This window comes from Columba livia, chromosome 1, assembly GCF_036013475.1.
Source record: "Columba livia isolate bColLiv1 breed racing homer chromosome 1, bColLiv1.pat.W.v2, whole genome shotgun sequence".
Taxonomy (NCBI): domain Eukaryota; kingdom Metazoa; phylum Chordata; class Aves; order Columbiformes; family Columbidae; genus Columba; species Columba livia.
The window spans coordinates 163,744,549-163,769,560 of NC_088602.1; the positions used below are offsets into that span (position 1 = coordinate 163,744,549).

General features: G+C 35.9%; 1 long non-coding RNA gene across 3 annotated transcripts in view; it reads left to right on the forward strand.

Annotated features, from left to right (window-relative positions):
• Positions 1-25,012, forward strand: part of LOC110363174 (uncharacterized) — a 97,023-nt gene that overhangs the window by 12,780 nt on the left and 59,231 nt on the right. Inside the window, exons 2-3 of one of the 3 annotated variants that reach the window (XR_002421086.2) lie at positions 2,279-2,396; positions 9,628-16,037. This is a non-coding gene — a long non-coding RNA (uncharacterized LOC110363174). The other 2 variants (XR_010468233.1, XR_010468234.1) reach the window with 2 other exon arrangements.

Consider the following 25,012-nt stretch of genomic DNA (forward strand, 5'->3'; position numbering starts at 1 on the left):
CCATTTTCTGCATTCTTTTCCTTTAAGGTAAAAAGCACATTGGACCAGAACATGTAGAAGGTTTTTGAAATTTTCAGAAAGATTCCTAGTGGCCACATGGATAAGCTAGTGTATGACTAAATTAGGAAAATAAGGGTGAGGAAAATTATAGATATTTTCTAAAATGTACTAGCTGCACCCCAATAGTTGTTTGTGACCATGTTTTCATTCCTCAGTAAATGAAATGAATATATCAGTGTGCTGAAGATGGCATTTTCCAATCAAATAATGTGTTGCAGATTCATAGCCTGCCTTTTTCTCCCCAAAAATGAGAGCCATGCAACCTGTCCTAAGTTTTGTTACAGCATTTCTTAACCTGCCATGATACTCAAATTAGTAATAAAACAAACCACAAAAAAGACCATTGTAATATTTGAGTAAAGTATTGTGCAACAGACTACTTTGATTAAGTGGATTTTTGTACAGCTAATGTAGATCTTTCACTGTATTTTCTATTCAAGTACCATTTCTGGAAAAGTTTTCTTATGCCATAACCACAGTTACTCTCCTGGGTACATCATTTTTACTATGTAAACGAATTGAAAACATTTGAAGTGGAAATTATGTTCCTACTTACACTTCGATTGCTCTTTTCTTCCTATGCAGTAATTACATTTGGAAATAATACAGGGTGTTTCCAAAAATGAACCCAGTTTTAAAGATTTAGTGGTTTGAAATTCAGTCCATCTTTTTGAAACACCCAATATTATCCAAATAGAAGCACTCCTTTGATGATGGGAACTTCCACATACGTTTTCAGGTAACTTGTGTAAGCATATCACACGGAAAGATAAGTCAAACCAGACAAGGAAGCAAGCTCTGTGGAATCTGGAGCAAGAGGACTTGAAAGGAGAGCCGGTCCTGGGTTTCAGTCTCCTCTTTCGTAACTCTCACATGCATGTAAACTATTCCACTGTTAAATCACAGCGTGTGCTTGGATTTTTTGATCTCTAATGAGTCATACACTTGAAAACACATTATTCCCAGAGAAGATTGTGCAAATATTTTTAAGATAGTCAGCAATGAATTAATTTAAGTTTCAAATAAAATCCTGCTTGAAGATTTAATTTGGCATGAGATTTTAATAATATTTTTATTTTTAATACATCTGGAAGATAAGGTGATGAATGGAATATAATTTTGACAAGCCTAGTCACAAATTCTGTAGATCTAAGCTTCAGCAGGTAAGATATTAATATTCAATGACAGCAGTATATAAAAAGGAACAAATTTGTAAAACCTTTAATACTGTTACACATAGTTTTCTGTGTATACAGAGGTACATCTCAGAAATTAATCTTTCTGATAGACTGAGAATCTGAGAAATACCTTCCAAAGAGAACTGAAAGATGACTCCTGAAAATATGTTGTTTCATAATTTGTTACAGTGTACCTGTTAATAATTAATGCTGCTAATACTATGTATTTCAGAACTGTATGAAAAAAGTTGAACTCTTCAGAGTGTCTTTATAAGCCCTATGTTTATTTGCCGTTACTGCAGCTTCTGCTTTTATTCTGCATTTGTAGAGGTCGACACTTCTGGTTTTGTATCAGACCATTTTTATAGTAGGTCTATAAGATCTCAGGTTGTTAGAATAAACACTAGACTTTTTTTTTTTTTTTTTTTAATAATCAGGAGCAAACACTGAACTTGTGGCCTTTGGTTTTCTTCCTTATTGCACTTTACATGACCCACATAAAAATTCTTGACTTCTAAGGTCAAATATGTTAAAGAGTTAGACTGAAATACCCCACTCCATGGAATTTTTTGGTGGAATCTGTTTCAGTAGACTGGCTAGTGAACTAAATCAAGCCCAAATTATCTTTCTGTGCTGAGCAAAACTGAATTCCGTGCACATATTGGATATGCTACTTGGAGACTTTAATATTTATAAAAAAATGAAGTTGTTATGACTTTTAGCTTTAATGCATTTTAGGAGATAGAATTTTTATGCTCACAGTGGACTTTGAAATCTCTGCTTCCTCTGCTGGTGTCAGTAACCATGGGTCAAAGGTTAGGTTTTAACACTCCTAAGCCTTCAAATATTTTGGCTACATACTTATTTTTTTTTTTTTCCCATATTCCATAGTTCTTTTATGTTAAGTTTAGAAAAGGATATGTATTCTTGTCTACTTACAGACAAAAGCTCTGATATACTCCTAGTATCTTACTGCCTGCTAGTATTGCTTTAAACAATCTGACAAACAATAGTTTTGTCATTTATCCTTTCCTTTTCAGGACAAGCTACACAGTCAAGAGGCTTGCTACAGAAGCACCGCTCTGCAGTCTTAATGTCAAACAACATGATCCTCAGATCAGCTCCTACCTTCTAGAGGGATATACACCAGGATTTCGGGTCAGCTGACAAGCTTATTGCCTTATTTGAGCAGACCAAGAACCTATTGCCCTATGACAATTCCCTTGCTGGAGGATCGGAGATAATTGTCCTGGATGTTGGGCAGTGTTAGGTGTTCTGCCCCTATAGGCAATGTGCTGCTAAGATGTGTCTGAGCAATAAAATTTTCTAGTCTAACTGTATCAGACAGGTTTCACGTGAAAAGCGATCAAAGCCTGCAGTTCAACGGAGTGAGGCAAAATTTAGTGGCTAAGCATTATTGCCAGTGACTCTGAGATTTAGAGCCAACAGTGGTCTAAACTTTAAGAAAGGTCTTTTTCCTCAGCCTTCATTACAAAGAAAGGACATACACCCACGTGTGTCGCTGCCGTGCTTGTAATCTGTCCAGTCATTCTGTGAGATATTGAAGAGTTGGACGTCTTCAGTCACGAGTCCCTTCATGCATCTGCGAGCATGCTCAAATCTGAGCTTGCATGTGCATTTTGCTGTCTCTATGGACCTGTCTGGTTTGTAAGAATAAGGCTGCACTGTTAACCAAAACATATTAAAAAGGCAATTGGAACCTTTCAAAATTATTTCCTTTGCTGTGTTGCTTCTTTACTGCAAGTTGGCCTAGTTTTAGAACACAGTTTTTCATTTCTTCACTGACCTTATAAAGTCACCACATTTTCTTTCTTGCTGGTAGTGAAACAGGTGTATATCACAGAGAACAGAGGCTATGAATGTTCTCTAAAGACAGATTGTAAAATATTCTGTTTAGAAACCAAGGCACTGACATTCTTGCTGGCTGATTGCTGTCATACAAGAAGTGGTAGATGATACACTTAGGGAAATCAATGAATAAAAGTAAGTAATCTCAACTGTAACAAATAATCCCATTGTGTGAGACAAAGTTGTCTACAGATTGTTTAAAAATTATATAGTATGTAGTATAGTATATAGATTTTTTAAAAATACTCCCTTGCCTCAGAAAATTTATCATTAAAAGGAGAGTCATTTACATCAAGGGACACATCAATGGACCCCTCAGTTCAAGAAGGACAGGGAACTGCTGGAGGGAGTCCAGTGCAGGTGATGGAGTGGAGCATCACCCTTGTGGGGAAAGGCTGAGGAAGCTGGGTCTCTTTAGCTTGGAGGAGACTGAGGGGCAACCTCATTAATGTTTATAAATATGTAAAGGGTGAGTGTCATGAGGATGGAGCCAGGCCCTTCTCAGTGACAACCAATGATAGGACAAGGGGTAATGGGTTCAAACTGGAACACAAGAGGTTCCACTTAAATATGAGAAGAAACTCCTTTTCAGTGAGGGTGACAGAACCCTGGAACAGGCTGCCCAGGGAGGTTGTGAAGTCTCCTTCTCTGGAGACATTCAAAACCCGCCTGGATGCCTTCCTGTGTAACCTCATCTAGGTGTTCCTGCTCCGGCAGGGGGATTGGACTAGATGATCTTTCGAGGTCCCTTCCAGTCCCTAACATCCTGTGATTCTGTGACACGGGAAAATTATTTATTATACTCCTAAGAGTCACATTTGGAGTGATTTGACAATAGAATGAGTAATAAATATTGTTAATTACAGTATTGTTGAAAAATCAATTTATAGTAGTTTATTATTGTGTTTTGCTCAAATTAACTTTTGGTGGTTTGATTAAATTTTGGGGCTGTGAAGGCAGGAGTCTAACTGGGATAGGGCAAATCTGCAAGGTTTTTGGTGGATGTGTAGCAGGTTCAGCAAAGCTTCATTGCTGGAAGCAGTGCGGCCACCAATCTTGTAATAATCTGGTAATTGACCTTGTAAATAACCTCATAAATGTGATCATCTTAGGAGATTTGCTAATTCTCTTAGTAGTGAAGTAGCCAAGAACACACAATGAGGAGAGTCAGGGCCAAAATCTTCCAATTTACTGGAAAGCACTTTCAAAAAGTAAACAAATCCTTTCAAAACAAAATGCTGATTTTCAGTCAGATGGGATTTTCTATCTTTATGAAATACTGGGCAATATCTTTCACCCTCACTGAAAGACAGCATTTAGTCATAAATCCAAATTTTATAATAGAAGTGTTTTAACTAAAGCATAGTTTAAAGGCACACATACTAGCTTCTCAGTGTTATTCAGTAAAACACAATTGCAGTATTTCACATATCTCAATAATGTCAAGCCCATCTTCTGCTTGCAAATGAAAATGTTCATTGTTTTTGTTCACTAGTTCGAGTTACATTCTTCTTCTAAAGCCTGCTAGTCTTGAAGAAACCCCAAAGCGGAAAGTTGGAGTCTCAAAGTTACACTGATTTTGGCCTTTGGCAAGATTTAATTAGTAATCAATTTTGAGTATTCTATAAAAAATATATGTACGTAATTGTGTAACTGTTAAGAATTAAGAAATATTTGGAAAACATTTCCATTTCAAAACTAGGGTTAAATGAAGAAACAGGTTTTTATCTGTGAATATATAATAGCTGATGCATCTCTTTCTGTTTTGTTCCAATCTTATACTGTTTTCATTTTAGTAGCCACATGAAATCATGGTTTGGTTTCTTTTGAAGCAAACCCATGATATCCTGCAATGCTTTCAAAGCAGTGTTCAGATAGTGGCATTTACCAGTATTTAATTCTTTCTCTCTTCTTCTCTGAAAATCAATGTTTTTATTCTGTTTATTTATAAGTATTTAAATATAACCCTTTGTGTAATACAAGCCTGATAATTATTTTAAGTGAAAATTAGCATTCTATGTGCAAATTTAGCAAGGTACTAAGGCATTATAATGGATTACTATTAAAAACATCACAGAAAGACTTTCTAATTTTTTACATTTAAAAAGTATAGATTATTTGGTCCAAAGTTCTCATTATTATTACAGCCTGACAGAACTAAAGGAATACCCCAGAAAGGTAGCTGAAATGAAACAAAAAATAACTAAAACATTAACATTAAGATCATTTATTATTTTCAATATTATTTTAGATTATTTATTTTCAATATTATTGTTATTTATTTATATTATTTTATTATATTATTCCCATTGAAAAAAAAAGCAAAACAACATTTTCTGTCATAGAGGACTTTGTATTAAAAAAATGAAGACTACAGTAAAGCTAATTCCCATTACAGTCTTGAAAACTGAAACATATTGGAGAGTATAATCTGTGTATAACTAAGTCCCAGAAAGACCTTCTGTCTTTGATGAGACCATGGAAAAAGAAGATCAAAGATCAATGCATCTCTGGCTTTGCTTTCCGATTTCTAATTTAATGTGCTGCACAATCTTAGCTCATGCACTTTCCGCACTGAGATCAGTTTTCATGAGCAAGCTATAAACAGCAGCAAAACAACAACAAGGAAGAAAGAAGCCAAGATATAGGACCAAAAATCAGTTTAATGGAGCATCTGGAACATACTGACTTTACTGAGTCTTACTTACTAGTGATATGGACTTCAACTAATGCCTGTTAAGGGTGTATAACCTAATTTTTTCTATTAATAATTTTTAAATAAGTCTGAAGTTAGCTTTTAATGCTACGAGATTTTAAATTGCTGCACTTAGACGAGACCTGCTGTAGGCTGTGGAAAAATAAACTTTGGTCTTCTCTTATTTGCAGGAGATCAGATTAGTTCTCATTCTCATGTCCTGAAACTTTAATTTCTATTGGAAGATCTCTGTGAATTGGACATCCATAAAGTGTCATAGAAGTAATAATTAAGAGTTGGGGTGCGTGTGTGTGTTGAAATATATTTTAATCTATTTAAACTTGTCTTTTTTTTTTTTTTTTAATAGTGAAGTAACTATTCCTAAGAGCTGTATGTAGCTTACTTTTCTTTGTGTTGCTTCCCTTAAAGCTGTGTAGATGAGGAGCGAATGCTCCCTGCCCTGCTCCCAATAGTCCCAAATCCCACACTGTTTTCCAGAAAGATTTTTAGCAGACCAGCTGGCACTGCACTTTTTGGCATAGCCTGCCTTCTTTTTCTCTTTTTTTCACTTCAGGCTATATGTTAATACTGTCCTGGGGGACAAAATTACCGTCAAAAGGCCTGTTCCTGTGACACTGTCTGAAAACTGATAGCAGACCCTGAGAGCAGGGTATAGCCATACGTACTGCATATAGATAACATTTGTAAGAGAGAACCTGGCTCATACTGCACTTTTACAGGAAACATTCATTGCATGACAGGATTTGTTTTGATTCAGCTCCCAACAGATGTGAAATTCCAAGTTTTACAGATGAGGCTCTTTATTTTTGATAAATATTTATTTTCCAAGTCACTATGGACCATGTGTAGCTACCCTTTTTGAGCAGAAATTTGGAAATAATAGAAAACTAGTTTTGTATTTCAAAAGGCTTTGCTATATGAATTTGAAAAATATCAGGGTTTTTTGGGGTGTTCTCATCCTATTTCAACTTTTAGATAGAGTCACCTTTTCTTTTATCTAACTATAATTTCATTACACTTTTTTTTTTTTTTTTTTGATTTACCCAAATCTTACTTGAGCAAATACACCACTTTGTTTTCAGATGTTGCTTTTTCTGTGTGTGCTATCCCTTATTTAGTTCTGCCTCTTTCTTAAATCTTCTGGTCTGATTTTTCCTCTAGAAGTGCTTCTCAAAATTTTTGAACTCTTATTTATTATGATGTGTTTGGTTGTTGAGCACTGAAGAAATTAAGTGTATCAAACATCAAAAGTCATCATGCAGCTGGATTTCTACTCTGTTCCTAGATAGTTTTAAGACTTTTGCATCAGGTCTAAAGCCTACTTATTGTTGATTCAAGCTAATAATTACCATGTAAAATAGACAGAGAATTTGGTAGACGTTTGAGATAAGGTGAACTTCCTACACAGGCAATTACACCGAACAAAGTACTTGATATTGATGTTAAATGGAATGAGAACATAGCATTTTCATTTATTATAAAGCATTTCCTCATTTTCTGCTAACAAGAATCTGGGCACTAACTGAAATATCGATCAGAAGTTTTAACTGAAAAGCAACCCTGAAATTAATACCAGTAGCAGTAACTATGTATTTTATCTGCTCAATTTTTTGGGTATGTACAGATGTCAAGTCTGTCTTGGTGATTTAAAAAGTGCAGACAGAGTTTAGGCAACTCTCTCAATGCCATCCACTGTATACCTTGTCTTGCTAGAAATCTAAGTTGCCTGATAAATTTCCTGGCATTGTTCTGTGGTGCTTTTAAGAATGACAAGTATTCTATACAAGATAATGATTTTTTTTCTTAGGGAAACAAAATACATTCTTTATAAAATCCGAATTAATTAGGTGAGGCCAGCAAGCATAATTTTCTGATTTTAGAATATAATATTTAAAACAAAAAAAGTTGGAATGTGTTGATGAACCCAGCATTCCACATTCATCTGGTATGAAGCATGCAAACATGAATCCTCAGTCAAGCACCAAACAATGTTAAATATCGCTCAGATGCAAGTTTGAGACACTAACCTTGAGGTCATGTTCCAAGGATTGTGTATATCTACAAGGTATACAGAGGATCAAATCTCCAATTCTTCCCAGTCTCAGCTGGGTACAGGCCCAGGCTCTTTTGATGACTCGCTCTGCTCCAGTGCCATGACCAACATGTGGGCATCCTCCCTCAAGCTATTCTTTAACCTGTCATGGCCTTTTTCCCTTTCACCAACACACTTAAGTTTCAGCCCTGCAAGATTTAAAATATTAGGACCTGCAAACAGAAGGAACAGAAGTCAAAAGAAAAAAAGTCTCCTTTTCTTATCAGTGATGTTCTACTTGTCCTGCAAGAAAATATTAGTTGAATCATGGCGAGGTGGTTGGTTAGTACATTCACTTACCACAAATTGTATCGACACTGTTAGGATAGTTTCTAAGAAATTTCAAGGGAAAACAGTATTACAAATATAACCTGATTTCTCTAAACTCTGTACCCTGAAGGACTCAGGAATTTATCTCATTCTTAGAAGAGTCATTGAGAAGCATGTATTTTAGTGAATGGTGAATTAGTTCTGCAATAAATAAAAAAATAATTGTCTGCAAGTAGCTCTAATGGGAGCTACTGCTTGTAGGACACAATTTAAGAAGGTATGTAGGAACTCTTATTAACTAAGCATATAAACACATTAACTTTGGGAAGTTTACAGACATGCTCAAAACTGAACATACTGAACTCAGGATATCCAAGAAATATGAGAAAAAATTGCAGGCAGGCTGAAAATTATGATTTCAAGTTCTTGTTTCTAAGATTCCAATTTGCTTTATATATTTTTATCAACATTTTAAAGTGAAACGCTCTGAAATTCCAAAACATTTACTGGAACTGTAGAAGAAGTTTCAGCTGACATTCATTTCACTTTGATAATTTGCATTCAGTTAATGTTGTTTTGTTGATCAGAAGGTTTTTGATTATCTCAAAAGAAAGTCTAGTGTTCTGCAAGCATAATCTATAGTTTGCCAACAAAAATAATGTCAACAAAAATTACAAATAACAAAAATTGTTATTTTAGGGTGCAAGATATTATTATTTCGTTTTATTTTCTGTGTGTCTCATCTTCTTACCTGCTGCTCCTCTTTGTAAACATTGATGACTGGATGTGTTGGGATAAGAAGTAATCACATTAAATAGGAAAAATTTAACTGGAATTGTATCATCTGACAACCTTGTTCAAAAAAATCCCATGCTGTAAATTAGTATTACTGAGAATATATGTTTTTCTGAACAGTATTTTAATCTAATTTTAAATGCTATAACTGCTTATTGCATGGATTCTGTTCTCTTGGACATATAAAATATATATGATGTTTATCAGAAAATAAACTGACAATCATTTTTAGTGAGCAAACTGACACAAAAGGAATCATAGATGCCCACACAGAATAGAGGAAGAGAAAGACTCTAAATCATCTTTTCACATTCAAATACTGACTAATGCAACATTAAGAGAAAAAAACAAGGTGAGATGGCAGTACGAAGGAAAAAAATATGAAGAAGATTCTCTTAAGGATTTTGACTAATTATTACCAAACCCAAATCACTTAAAAACTCTTTAAAAACCCTCCAAAGTGCTTTACTTATTATTGGTTCATTTTGTAAGGAAGCACATTAATTATTATTCTTGACATTGCTAAATTACTGTCTCTTGCATTCATGGATCTTTATTAAGCTTTTCAGCACAGCATGAAATGTCTTTTATAATACTAAATGTTACTGAGTGAAGAAACATTCCAGTTCTGTTTGTTTGTTTTACAGGAGAAGAAAATTTAATTAAGATTTTTGTTTTTTTTAAAGCACTTACGGATTATTGAAGACCAAAGACAGCATGACTGTAGGAAACAAAGAACAAATTTCTTCATATGGGACAGCTGAAATCAAAGCGTAGCCTTCATATGGAAATTAATTCAAACAATGTAGATGGCAGGACTTATGTTTTGAAAATACATATGCATGTAGACATGCCACAGCCACATTGCTTATGCACAAGCAGGTTATATAGACAAGTGTAAGTATGTGAATATATTTGTTAGTTGTAATAGCATGGCAACAGGCAAATTAAAAATGCCTAAATGAAAAAGAGGTTTCATTATTTGCAGAAGATAATTAAAATCTTGGCAAATTTTTTTTTCTTTGATGTTCTATACTTAATTGTTTCCAAAAATGGACGCTTTTGATAAACTTCCTAGAATTGTGTCTGGTATTTTAAAGACACAGTTAGTTTAGTCGATACCTTGTTCTCTGTTCTAAAAGCTAACATTGTTTTTGTTGTTTAAACACAAAACATGTCCCTGTTGTCAATTCCAATTTCAGTTTTAGCTGGTTTGAGAACGAAAACATTTTGAATTCTGGTGCAAGTAGGATCTTCATATCTGACTCCATTGAAGGCTATCATTAGATTTTATACACCTCTGCTCATATGTCATTATTAGGTTGCTCTTAAAATTTTGGAAATATCAGAAATAAATTTGCCTCTGCAATATTATGCCGGTCCCGTTGTGTACTTTCCGATTTTTAGTTATATTTTTAACCTTTAATCCAAATATATGCTTACAATTAAATTTACAAATATTTCTTTACACTTTCTGTCATCATTCACTCAGGCATAAAAAGAAGGAGCTGAAAGAGAAGGTGTAATGGAAGGTGTAATTGGCTGACATAGAATTTATCTGGGATATTCAAGTTAGCTCACACACTTACTTCATACTTTAACTATTCCTCTAGAATGTTGTTTCATCTGTAAAGACCTTGAGGCTAAACAGGGACTAATTAAACAAAGAAAACCTTAGCATTTCTATAACACTCTTGAGTAAAGGCTTTTCTTCTACTGAAGCGTAATCCAGTTATATATAAATACATATGTGTGCGTATTTATGTGTGTGTTTTTGTGAAATGCAAAAATAGATATAGAAGCTTTTTTAAGAACAAAGAAGGGAGTAGTTTATATAAATCATGACACGCTGAGACTTAACCAATATCTGCACTGTTTTTTTTTGGAAGTTGTGCGAGGTGGCCAACAGATCAAGGCTGGCCAATTGAAAGGAAAGAGGCAGCTTTATTTTTGACTGTCATGTGTCTTGAAACACTGACTGAGTTCACGAAGTTTCAGTTAACTCAGTGAGAAGAGACTAATGTGTTTGAATATAATAGATTTGGCAAACACAAGGAGTACTGACCAAGGCTTATGGATCTGACCAAGTACAGATATTTTCAAGGTTGAACCATCTGTTTGTGAGTTAACAGGGCATACACTAGCTGAAGTCTGAAGTGACTGTCTAGATGTGTAGGTACTGGATTGTGCCCAAATGTATTTGGTTTATGTGGGAAAGCTTTAGTAGTGGAGGGGGCTGCAGTTGTGGCACCTGTGAGAAGGTCCCAGAAGCTGCCCCCATATTGGACAGAGCCAGCTCCAGCCGGCTCCAAGATGGACCTGCCACTGGCCAAAGCTGAGCCAACCAGTGATGTTGGTAGCACTTCTCTGATAACATATTTAAGAAAGGGTTAAAAAATGCTGCACAACAGCAGCTGAGAGAAAGGAGTGAGGCACACTGTCCCTACACCAAGGCCAGTGAAGAAGAAGGGGGAGGATGTGCTTCAGGCACCAGAGCAGAGATTCCCCTGCAGCCCATGTTGAACACCATGGTGATGCAGGTTGTGCCCTGCTGCCCATGGAGGCCCATGGTGGAACAAATATCAACTCACCACATCTTTATATAAAGAGTCTCTCTCAGAGAGGCTTCCTTTCTCCTGATTTTGTTATTCTTGACATCTGACACTGTAGACAAGTTTAGAGTGGGGTGGATTACTGGAAGATTTGGAATTAACCCCTAAAATTAGAAAAAAAAAAAAAAGATTAGAGGTTTGCAAACTATGGAAATCACAATGAATGCATTAATTCAGGAGGGACAGCATCTTGATCTATTGATATATTCAAAAACTAAAACAAAAGAAGCTGGAGGATGCGGTTTCCTCCTAAAGGAGCCTGTGAAATATTTACACTGGTGAATAACAAATTTAAAGTAATGTATTGAAATGCAAAGGAAAATAAATGCTGTTACAGGATTGGCCATGCACCAAGGTTTGTGCTATTGTCAGGAGGATATCCTCATTGAGGGCTCAGAGGTCCAGAACAATTAAGTCGTTTAAAAATGTCTCTCAGAGAACAGTGAAACACTTAATATAGAACAAAAGGGAGCTGGAAGACGTTAACACTGGACATGTACACGTAGATCACAGCACAGCTGAAATCACCACCAAGGTGTCTGCCCTAACTGGCAAGGAGAGTTTCCATGGAAATGATGGATTATACTTGGAAATTCTCATTTAATTTTGTTGCTTAACCCAGCATCTTGTGAATACTGTTGAGCACTGTTTCCCCACAGATGTGCAATGCAGATAAAGACTCTGAGAAAAGGAAAACTCACAAAAATTCAAATTCTCAGTCAGAATGAAGTACAAAATTTAGTTCTCTGTAGGTACTTCTAGAGAGGGATACAGTTCTGTTTGAAAGAAATAAGATCAAATTTAGAGATTTAGGTATTTTGATCACTAATGAAAATTGAAAGTATAATTCACCACAAGATATTTATTATTGTCATAGTTTGACACCTGCACTGAAGATGACTCTGTCTATGTTGGACAACCTGGCCTTTGAGAAAATGGAAAAGGACAGGCCTGATTAATCTTCCTAACTTTTTGCTTGTTAGATTAGGTCATATTACTCCTACTCTCTTTCAGTACATCCAGAGGCATCAAGATGTACATCATAATTTTGAACAGATAACTTAATGCATATAAGAAAGTTTTTTTTTGTCTTTAACTAAGTCTGGTTGAAACTGATTATAAATCACTTGCTGCTGTTGTTTAATATGGGCTAGAACATTAATATAGGTTGTGGACACACTTGTTAGAAAATTTGCAAAAAAAGCAGTTAAACAAAGTACAAATTTAATTTTTACAATAGCATGTATTAACCTAAACCAAGCAAAGAATATAACCAGTATCAGACAAAATAGGACATTAACTGTGCAATCTACTGTACAATTTACTGTGGAGAATGATTGAAACTATCAGAACAGTTGAACAGGATGGCAAGCTTCCAGCCCCTAGCACCAAATAATCACAGAATAACAAGATGGTTTAGATTGGAAAGCACCTCTGGAGACCATCTAGTACACCCACACTGTTCAAAGAAAGGTCATCTAAAGCAAGTTGCACAGGTCTGTGTCCAGTTGGGTTTTGAACATCCCCAAGAATGGTGATTCCACAACCTCCTTGGGCAACTTGGTCCACCCACTTAATCAAGTTCATGGCCCTGCAAGGAACTGACTCCAACAAGTCCACGTCTCTTGTACTAGAGAACCCAGAACTGGACCCAGCACTCCAGGGGTGCCCCCCTGTACTATATTAATCCCTAGAAACTGCAATGTTGAGAAAATTTGTGCTTTATATAGACACCAAACTGTAAGTAAATAAAGCAAATACTTAAAAACAGGTTTGCATTCACCAGACAAACCATTTACAATAGGTTATTTTCCTTCTATTGGATAAACAGCAGATAATGTGTATTAGTTCTGGGTGGGGTTTTTTGTTTGTTTAGTGGTTTTGTTTGTTTGTTTGTTTTCAGCCATGGTATATTCACAGGGGTTTATTTTTTGATATATTTTTGTATTATTTAGGCCGTTTACAGTATGATATGGATTTAGATGTGTAACTGTTAGTCCTTACAACCCAGTGACATAAGCTGGTGGGAAAAAAAATAATCAGCCTAATAAAAAAGCGTACTGAAAAATAATGCAGTCTGACACTGGTCCATACTTAGTATGGTTGCAATGGAATAGCACAGATTAACATGCTACCAACTGGTGATATGTTATTCAAGAAGAACTGGGAATTAAAAAAAAAATATATAAATGGACAGATAGGACTTAAAAAACCCCTGTGTAAATATTATGTTTCAGAAAAATGGTGAAGGTGATCCATATGGTAGGAGTCAATGATTGCCAGACACCATGAAACATTAAAGGAGTTGTTATACATCCATGCTAGTTGGACAAATAATGAAAAAGAGTCATTGAGATGTTTTGTGTTCAGTTGATGAGGATAAGGAACATTTATTCTGCACTTCTTCCTGGAAAGAAACATGTAAGGCATGTAAGCCCCAGGACATGGTATCATTAGAACAAATGGCCTTGCCATCTCTCAGCAATACTCATAACCAAAGCTGTTTTTCAAGTCCAAATGGCAGAGTAAGGTATTTCAGAGGCTAACTAAACAATTAGAGAATTATTTAGAGTTCTGTGTTCTATAAGTGCTTAGTGTTGTTGGTGTTATGCTAGCCGAGCAAGCAAAGATATACTGTTGGAAATGATCTTCAAAGCAGTTTAGCTTTGGAGACAGGATGTCTGGAACAGGGTTGCAGGCTGATATTTTGTTAAAAAGCTGCAATTGTCGGAGTAAATGCAGCAGAAATTTCTCAAATTTAACTAAACCAGTTTCAGCTTCCCATGTACTAAATTTTGGGGTTTGTTTTGCAGGCAGGTATTTTGCAGTGGTCCAACCCTGCCACTCAAACAGTGGCTGGTACAAGTACTGAGAGGCCTTCTCAACAATGTGCTTTTGTGGGTAAATATGCATTTCCATATTGTCTGTGTTAAAATTGAATTCCTGGTATGAAAAATTAACTGTGTATATTGTATTATTCATTAGGAAAAATATTTGCGTGGCAATTGTTTCTTTTTGGGTAGATGATCCATAATGTAAAGAAAGTGTCATAAGAATGCAGTGACTGTACAGTATGAGCACACATTGGTCTCTTGGTCATATGTTGCTTTTTGGTCATAGCAAAATTCAAATAAGCTGTATTTCACATGATTAGTTGGAGGGAAAAGGAGAACTTTTATATTGTTAGGTCTTTAGATTATATTTTTTTCTCTTTTGGCTTAAATTATGCATGTCCATCCAGAAACATTTAAACTCCTTGGGTGTCTCAGACACGTCATTAGAGCTTACACATTAGAAAAGTCATGTTCCGCTCAAAAACCGCTTTCAGTCACCTGAAGTTGTCTATCATTAATTAGTAGACAAAACATTATAGGAAAAAGACTGTAATTATATAATTTTGCAAAGGAGAGCAAAGAGAAATGTTTTTATGAATGTTCATTGCAAACTGGTTTGGATATGATGCTGCTTCGCTTACCTCTTCACTTACACAGAAGCAGGAAGAGACTACTGGTGCATTCACATCGGGAAACAATGGATGGTGTTCATTAACAGAGGTTTATTTTAGGTCAGAAAAGTCAGCCATAGCAGTAAGATATGCATGTATATGACACTCCAGAAAGTACATCTTACTACATAATGTTTTTCCTTCACTGTATGCCCTCAGGGATCATCTGTCAGTGACTACTTGCTCTGGCTTAGGTTTTAGGCAGAACTATTTTCATTTCCCATAATAACATTTTCTGTCCACATGAGCTGTTCTCATGCTGTGTTAGAGATCATATGAATAAATTGTAGACTTCTAATCTGAAACAACAAAATTACTGAGTAGATACTTTGAAGTATGCTTAAATTTAGTTAACAAGAATTGCAACAAATATTTTTAAGTAGTTAATAGACAAAATATTCTGAAGACGGAGGACTTATTAATTCTGATACTTGAAATATTATTTCTTTTATTTTATCTTAAATTTATGGGTTTGATATTCTCTTTGAATTTGTTTGCATTTCTTTGAAATATCTGTAATTCTTGTTGAATAAAGACTCTTGTTGACAGAGTATGTAAGTGTAAATGTTTTACTGGCAACACATTTTTCAGTCAATCTAGATTGTCTGAGCTGTACCTAGGCAACCTCTTGTCAAACTTCACATCTTGCAGTGGTTTCAAAGGACTTTAATAGTGTGAAGTTTAGAAAACATTAGAAGTAATGAACTTTTCTGTACTAATGATAGTTTTTGAAAGGAGTTTACTGCCCGTTCCATGTTGATTTGGAATTAAACAAAAAAATCTGAAAGTTATAACCACTTATTTCTGGCATTAAAACAAGTCAGTGCTAAAAAGTGCTGCTGTTTTTTTTATTTAGCTTGAAAGTTTGCAGACTAGCTAGTCCTTCAGCTAGAAATTCTAGTACTTTTCAGTAAATCAGGGCAACCCCATGGCAGAAAAAGTAGATTATTTGCAAGATTCCTGGCAAAGTGCAAAAGGGGAAAGTCAATGCACTGTAGGTGTTATGTATATTAAAATATATAACATTTATATATGTATATATATTATGTATATGTGTGTGTATATATAGTATTCCTACATACAAATATATATATATATGTGATGCCCATAATACATTGACTGTATATGTACTATATACATGCATACATATATACATATGTAATGGATTCTTTTGAAGTAAATGAATCCAAGGCATAAGCTGCAAGCTTGCTTTAATTAAAGTTGCTGATTTCTGCTTTTGGTTAAAAATAAAGATGTTATTTGAAAACAACTGGATGTGTGCAGAAGCCACAGAAATTCACAAGCCGTAGTTCACTTAGAAGGTGTGGAAGGTAAGGGAAATGAAAGCAACGGGGTATTTCCCCAGTACAGAAGTTTCACTGGCAACACCAGGTTATGGACTTCCTTCCTCTTCCAGTCTTGGGCCATTCCTCTTCCACCTCCTAAACCTCTAGTCTGCTTTGTACTTAACTGTACTTAACTAATGAAAACACAGCTACTGTCTGTCTTACAGACCCCTAGAAAAGTCCACTGGTGTTCACAGTAATATCACTTGTAGTCTGCAGTTCAGTACTTTGCATTTCAGCGTATCTCTCTGAGTGTAAATGATAGGAGCTGAGTGCCTTATCCAGCCTGTACCAGTGCATTTGGTTCTACGTCATGTCAGCACTTTACCTGGCAGAGTACTCTACTAATTTTTTTTTCTGTGAATCTTTTCTCTTCTGTCTGTGTTCTGTGTTGTCAGCTTCAGAAGGGAGTAACTGAGGCATATCTGACTGTGCCTAACATGCTGAAGGCTTCCTTAGTCTAGAGAGCACACATAATAGAAAGGCAAGAGGATATACTTAGAGGGATACCTAATTACCCAATAGACCTGACTAAAGAGTAGAGAAAACAGACTGACAAACTATTTTGACTGCTAGGTTTTACAAAATAAGTGAGCTGTGGGTATCTACCACCTCTCTGGGCAACCTGTTCCAGTGTTTCACTGTCCTCAGCATAAAAAATTTCTTCCTTACATCAAGTCTAAATCTACCCTCTTTTAGATTAAATCCATTATGTCTTGTCCTATCTCTACAGGCACTACTAAAAAGTCTGTCCCCATCTTTCTTGTAAGCCCCCTTTAATTATTGAAAGGCCACAATAAGTTGCAGACTGCATTTGCAACCACAGCTATATGTGCCTGAGAGAAGCCTTAAGTCATAACAAATGATTATAGTAATTCTGCTCTGGAGCCAAGAATCAAAAGAATGTAATGTTTATATACCATAGATACTTTAAACTAGGACAAATATGTTCAACAAATTTAATAGAAAAGGACCAGGAAAAGAGAAAAGGGAAAGGACAGAAATAATAAACTTTTCCTTTCCCTCAGATTTGTTGCACCTTTACTTCTCAACCCAAGGGGGCAGGCTGTAGTTTGAGATTCCAGGTTCCAAATAAATGAGCATTTCACACCTATCTACACATACTGTCAACTTGTGTTTCTCAATTGTGCCATTCTTTGCCTTATGATCATCTGTGTTTGAGCCATGCATCCTGGTTGGTGTCCTCCTCTGACATCTCCAATGATGAACCCTCAACTTTTTATTAGCTCCTAAACCAATGTGTTTGCACCACATACTGTCAAATGTCATTTTATATTTGATTAAGTCTCCAAAGCGCTAAGAATTGATTGAGCCCATTGATAGGATGCCTTAAAATATACTCACACATCCTGGCTGCACCTTCACTGGATATCAGGGCACACTTTCCCTATCAATATTTCATTCCTGTCTTTGACGCATTTCTTCAAGTTATAATACTCCTAAATATTTTTTTTTTCTATTGGGAATGAGATTTTAATTAAAAGTAGAGCATCTTCTGGTGTTGGTTCAATATTTGGACAATGCAACATAGCAAATTCCATTTTCTCCATTATATTAAAACATTTTCACTGTGGACAGCTTCTACAATTCTCAAAATTGCTTTTAATTTTTTTGCTCTCTTTAGAGTAGGATAGTTTTCTCCACTTTTATAAACATGGTGTCAGAGAGAGAATGCTTTCTGCAAATATACTTAGAGAAGCTTCCTTTTTGTTCCTCCTAAAGTGTCTTTTCTAGTGAAAAGAAAAACACTCGATTCCATATTCTCTTTTTACAGATGTCATTTAATGTATTCAATTTACAAATTACGAAGTGTAGACATCAAAGGCTATACTCAGTATAGAAGAAAAACACTGAACTAAAGTTTTATTTCATTCTGATGTAGTTTTGCTATTTATGTATTGGTCACCTTTGATTAGAGACCTACACTTCAGTGTATCTTTCTGATTTGATCTTAAAATCTGTTTTCCTAAAAATAAAATAAGGTCTTATTTTATTTACCATTTTGTGTTATCCTTTCTTCTCTAAACTGTTATCAGTAGTGTAAAAAAGGGAAAAAGACAGTGCTGTTTTAAATGCAAATGCTTAAATGAAAAGCCTCTCATGAAATATCCAGGGTCGATTCATTTCACGTCATGGTAAACTCCTACATTGTAGACATCTGTGCTATTTCCCAGTCCCCTCCTATAGCCAGTGGAGGGAAGCAAATGCTTTTTATCCGATCTCTCTCTATCAGGATGAGATAAATTGGCATCAAGAAAAAAAAAAGAAGCTATTTTCCTTCAATGTGTATCTGTCTCCCCTGATCTATTTTTCTTTCTACTTTACCTCCTTGATTATTACTTTTTTTTTTTTTTTTTTTTTTTTTTTTTTTAAGTTACAGAGTTTCTCAATAGTAGTTCAGTAGTCCTGGCCGTTTGAATCCAACAGAAAGCAGGTGATTGCCATCACTAATGTACTCCACCAAGAGCCAGCAAAGAGCTATAATACATGGCTTAACACTAATCACACACTTGTGTGCAGGGTATTCTTCATATCAGATATTGAAACAAGTAATAAGTTTCAATGGATGGAGGCATTTTATGCTGAATTGTAGAAGGCTACAGAGTAGAGGAGTTTTACTCCTGACTCAAGCTATTGTCATTAGGTGAGTCAAGTGCAGAGGCACTGGAATCTTCAGACAGGTGACACTGTCCCTTGTTTAGCAGAAAGATACTGCCAGAATGACGTGTAGGAAAAGTTAAAGGTGATAAGCTTTGGGGAGAAAGAATTGAACATGACTGCGATCACTAGAGGGAAATTAGATTATACCTACAAAGCTACCGTGGTTTACTAGAGGAAAAACTTTTTGCTGGATAATATCAGAGAGCTGCATCAGTTAAAAGCACATGGACAGCCAGCTGTGTTTGAATGGAAAGAAAGAAACTATGAATATTTATATTTATGTGAAGAGGTTGAATATGATATAACTCTTCTATTCACGTGAGTCTTTGAAAAATATCTGTAACTGCCATCTTTATTTTGTCTATTATAAAAAAATCCCTCAAGAATCTTGAATTTATATTCTACCGTCAAGGGATAAATATATGAGAAAGCTGTCTTGTGAGTCAAGAGCATGCTCAAGAAAGGTACTGAGAGACTATGGAGTTTGTCCTGACATAGAACTTACACTAACCTTACTGCTTGCTTAACAATGCTAATTTAAGCTCTAAAAAGTGTTTTAGATGAAGTCATGATAGAACCTGAAGAGAGATTCCAAAACAGTCAACAAATGTAAGGAACTGCTTCAAAAGACTATTCCTTTTAATGTGTGCATGTAATTAGTGGTTATAGATATTCATTATTTTGTTTCATCAAAGCCCTGAAGTGTGCCAGCACAGCAGATGTAGAAAGAACCTAAATTCAGATTTCTCATTAAGCATGTACAATATCTGTGATCCCACCAAATGCCACTGATGCTGAACTGGCAATTTGATCACCAAGAGAGATGAGTTACAGCATGTGAAGTGGAAATGCTGGTATGCCAGAGGTCTTTACAGCAGGTCATGGAGAAGTGGGTTTGAAGCTAAGCATTAGTGGCTTTGGAGCCACTAGTAAATTTTACGATAGAGGAACTGGGAGGTAGAACTTGCAGTGCATCTTTTTTTTTCAGTAAATGTGATGATAATATTATTGTTATTTGAGAAACTATCTGATTATGAGACACAGTGCATCCACATTCAACTATGTAAAGGAAAAGTTCAGGGAGGGTATAATATGATACTGCATTGGAAAAAAAAACAAGTTTACCTCTCTCTGCCCTTGGCTGCTCGTTCCCTCTTGTGTCAGCTCAAGCTGCTATGCAGCTACATGGTGTTCACCTTTCCTGGTAGTGGGGCTCTGCTGGTGTGGACATTTTCTGAATTCTGAGTAAATAGAAAGGAGATAACTATTATTAATAGATTAACTTGGAAACTATGTGCACAGTGTAACACTCCAAATTCTTCTCATTACCAGAAGGAAACTCATTCTATATATGTGAAGCTATGATTTTTTTTTGAAGTCTAATTTGATAGTGTAATCAAAATAAAGCAAAGAGTTATAAAAATACGTACACAGTACTACGATTTAATAATAGTACCGTCCAACTCAATATGGGAAAGTCTCATAAATACAGCTAATTACACAGAAAGTAATTCTTAGTCTCTACTTACTATCTCTGGTGGTATGCTCACTGTCTAGTGTTTCTCCAAGTTCTTAAGGTTGTTGGCCAGTCTTTCTCAAGCAGAGGGGACAGGAAAGGGTGCCAGCAAGTTGACTGTGTCACCATTTCTATACTAGCAGGAGTCTGATACTTCTGGGGAAAAGGGAAAGGGTTCTTTCCTCCTTGTCTTGAGGTCCCTTGTGTTTATCCATTTTCTTAATGTGTACATGAGCATTCTCTTACTTTGTTCTCAGTTATTTTCATATGATTTCAGTTGCTCAGTTTTATGTTCTCTTTGTACATCTAAACTGGTTTAACAGGATTGTATTCCTGTAGTGACCACTGGCTGACCGTTGTGCTTTTTGCTTAGTTCAGCATCTCTGGTACCATTCTGTGTTTACAAGACGTATTTTATGTTATGGTCATAGATAGTTCAATCTGCAAAGAATAATTACTTTTCTTCACAGAAAATTAAAGCTAATTTAACCAAACCTGACTGCTAGGTAATACCTATTGTACCCAAAACAAGCTAAAATCAGCTTAGGCCATAGTCTAGCCCAGACAAGTGTGGAGCTCCCACACTGCCATGTTAACACCAGGCCTGTGGACTTTTAGTCATCATGGTAAAGTACCATGTTTGTTGGACTAGAAAAGCTCTACTGTGCTCACAGCTTCTTCCCCTCAGGTCTGTCCACCCCAGGAAGCTCTTGATAATTCTGGACTCCACATAGCATACAGTGCATGTCTTCACAGCCTCATCCATGAGCAAATGTCGTTCATGACTTCATAGGGACTGGAAGATTTGCTACCACTCTGGGACTTATCTTTTGAAGCACTTATAGCCCTTGTTTGTCCCACTGTTCAGAGAACACCACCAGAAGCCACGTTAGAAATTTGATGATTATGGCAAGGCTGAAGAGACCATGAGCAAGTGTCATGCCTACAATTTAGTCCATTTAGTTTCTGCCTGAAACCTCCAGAGCTTTTTATCTGCCAGCGCAATTCTATCTGTCAGGTTCTTTTGCAATTAGAGGTGGCCATGTCTTCCCACAACAGTGGGTGTTATCAATCCTGTTAAGCAGATGTTGGAACACTGCATAAAGTTTTTGGTTCATGGGGATAAACAGAGCTCTGCATTCTGCTGTGGATAGAGAAAACCAGGATTACTCAGCCCAGTGGCAGTTCCTTGCTTCTTTCCCTCTTCTTTGTAGATACAGCATATCGGCACAGTCACACCCAGCCATACCTTGTGTCCACAGTAGTCACCTTCCTTTGATTCCACATTTCCTTTTTTGAAAGAACATGTGTCAGGGACTTCCGTTCAATTTATGAATAATCATCTACAGTGCACTCATAAAACACAGCAAAATTTTGAACACTTCTGTTTTTCCTGTGGTATTTTCCCGAAATAGAAAGAATTATCTTTAAAAATGTGATTTAAACTGGTGTTTTGGGCTCACACTTTTAGCTTGCTCTGTTAGGGACAGAAACTCATATAAAAATCTAGTGATTTCAAGGGACTGACATACAGCTTCTGCAAATCAAAAAGTAAGTCTGTTTTCATTGGCTATTCAATCTTATATCTCTTTTCATTAGCTATTCAATCTTATATCTGTTTTCATTTCAGTGTAGGAAAATAAAGAAGAAAAATGGAGGAAATCCTACTGAGTTTTGAGGATACGTTAAATTCACATAAAGCTCAGAACTTGCAACATCTCAGAACTTGCAACAGCCTCTGTACTTCATGTTGGGCAGTTAGTTATTCATTTTATGAGGAAAACAAATGACGAATAGAGGAAGCATCTCTTTGAGTGATGAGCAGAAAGCAATCATTTACTATACAGTAATTTGACATACTTTGTTCAGGTTTTAGGTGAAAGGTGTTTTTATGTGAAAAAGGTAAGCTAATCTTTGCCAACAGTTGCTCATATGGCTGCTTCTCTCTTTACTGAAAGAAAAACAAAGTTCAAGCTATAATGAATCTTCTCTATAATTCCTTCCTGCAAAAAACACCTGTGAAAATCAGATGCATGACTTGTAGACATGGCCCATGACATTTGAAGTAGTAATTTAATCTTGAGAATGATATGAAGAAGTAAAATCCAAACAAAGTTTTGACTCTTCTGTCTGTAATGCCATAAGTATCCAGCTCTGCTGTATTTCCAAGAGATATTCAGGTAGTCAGAGATCAGGAAAGAATACTGCTGTTTGTATTAGGGTGGCATCCTGGGGACATCCAAGAACAGAGCTCCATTGTGCTAAGTAGTATAGAAATGGAGTAAGTGACATCATCTACCTTGACAGGGATGCCAGGAGTTCATCAAAGATGGGGATTCAGAGGGGACAGGCAAAACTGTGCAGGGCTTGACAGAGCACCAGATCAGACCTTAGAGCTGCTCAAAGCTGAAGAGTATGTTCTCCTGAAAAAGTGAGGCACTAGGCAGGTCTGCTAGCTGAAGCCCTAATAGTGATAGAACTGCCTCCATGGATAGCAAGATTGCCTATGGAAAAAAAACTGAATCTCAATCTATGGCTCAGTAAATGTTTCAGCCCATTGTTGGAGCAGAGTTCAGGTTCAAAAATGGTACCAAGTCGTATGGTTCTGACAGCAGAACATGAAGTAGAGATTTTTGGATTATGAAATATTATTAAGATCAAATATTTAAATTAAGATACAAGAAAAACTACTATAAATTCCACTAAAATGTTTTTTTCATAGGAGAGCAAGAGAACAAAGTCCATGGCAATAGAATTCCCTGAGCCAAGGAGACAATTCCATTTTCTCAGGAGTCTTTCTATGAAGCCCAGTTTTTATGAATCACAATACTTTGATCTTGCCAAGTTCCTCCCCTTGTGCTCTTCAGTTCTAGGATATAGCTAAGAGCCATTTCAGCTTTCTTAAAGTAAGAAACATCTGCTGTAGTAGCGTGCCAGTGTTGCCAGGGATTGGCTCTCAAACTGATTTTTTTATTAGGCACTACCTTAGCAAACATAGTGTGCTCATCAGCATTATGTAAAAAGAGAATCGTGTCAGGTCTTTCTGTAATAGGTGAAGCTTTTATTTTGAGAAAAAAAATGAAAAAAAAAATTCTCCTAAGTGAGTATTTTTGCAAAAAAAACCCATACTTTTTACAAACATTTCTAATAGTATGTAGTAAATAGTAAAAAGTGTGCTGCCTGTTACTTATTCTATAAGAAGACTACTTCAGCCCTTCATCCCTCTTTTAAAAATCTTCCTGATACTGATGAATCAATTGTTTCCTGCTGCAAATTTTTAAAAATTGAACAATGATTTAGTGATTTTTTCCTTCAGTACAGACCATTTTTTCCCAATACATTAAATTTGGCAGATATCACTTAAATTAATATTTGTGAAATCAAATTAATAAAAAATAAATTAAAAGCCCTCAGAACATTGAGATAAAAATTATGGAGAGGGGATGTTTATGTCTTACTAATACTTTCTCAATAGTTCTTGAACTTGCTGTCTAATTGCAACAAAAGGGGCAGGATATCAAAATTATACCAGATTCATATAAGCTTTATAAAAATTTAAAGATGAGAGATTTATTATTGTTTCCTTTTTGGGAAAGGTTTCTGAAGGAGAGCCAAGGAAGGGTTTTGCTGTGCTGTGATGTGCTCTGGCACATGAGACAAAAGAGGTCACTGCAGCACACCCATGTTCATACAGCACCCAACCTAATTGGGTTACCATGAGGTAATTCAAAGGAGTTGGGGGTCCTGTAGAATGACTCTTGTGCTGACCTGGTTACTTCTTGCAGTGGGGTGAACACTGATGTATACATCACAAATTATAAAGGAATAAGGCTTTGTAGGTCATTAATAGACTGGCTAGAGCAGAGTTCAGTTTACAAATTCTTGTTTCCTACTTCAGTTCCTAATTTCTGTATTTGCTAATGTAAGACAACTGCAGAAGGGAGAATTTACTACTACTGCTACTACAACCAATAAATAAATAAAACCTATAGGCTTCTCACAGCGGTATAACAAATCTAACGATGCTTTATTTCTGAAGTGGTGATACCAGTTAATTGCAATATGATCTGAAGTTCTGCTATTACTGTACTAAGTGGATCTTACTCTTCGAACTGCCTGTGTTTGTTATGTTGTCTACCATTAAAGCAACAGGATCAATCCATATTGGAGCTATAATTGTAAAATACATGTAAAGCAGAAGTCTTACATTTCAATTGTACCTACATTTAAAATTTGAGTCAAAGCCAGAAACTTGTAAAAAAGAGAGCAAGTGGGGGAAAAAAAAAAAAAAAAAGACAAGACATCTTGTAACCTTCTTGAGTCCAGGATAAGGATTGACCCTTAAATTTAATTGACTTTGTTTTTTGGCTG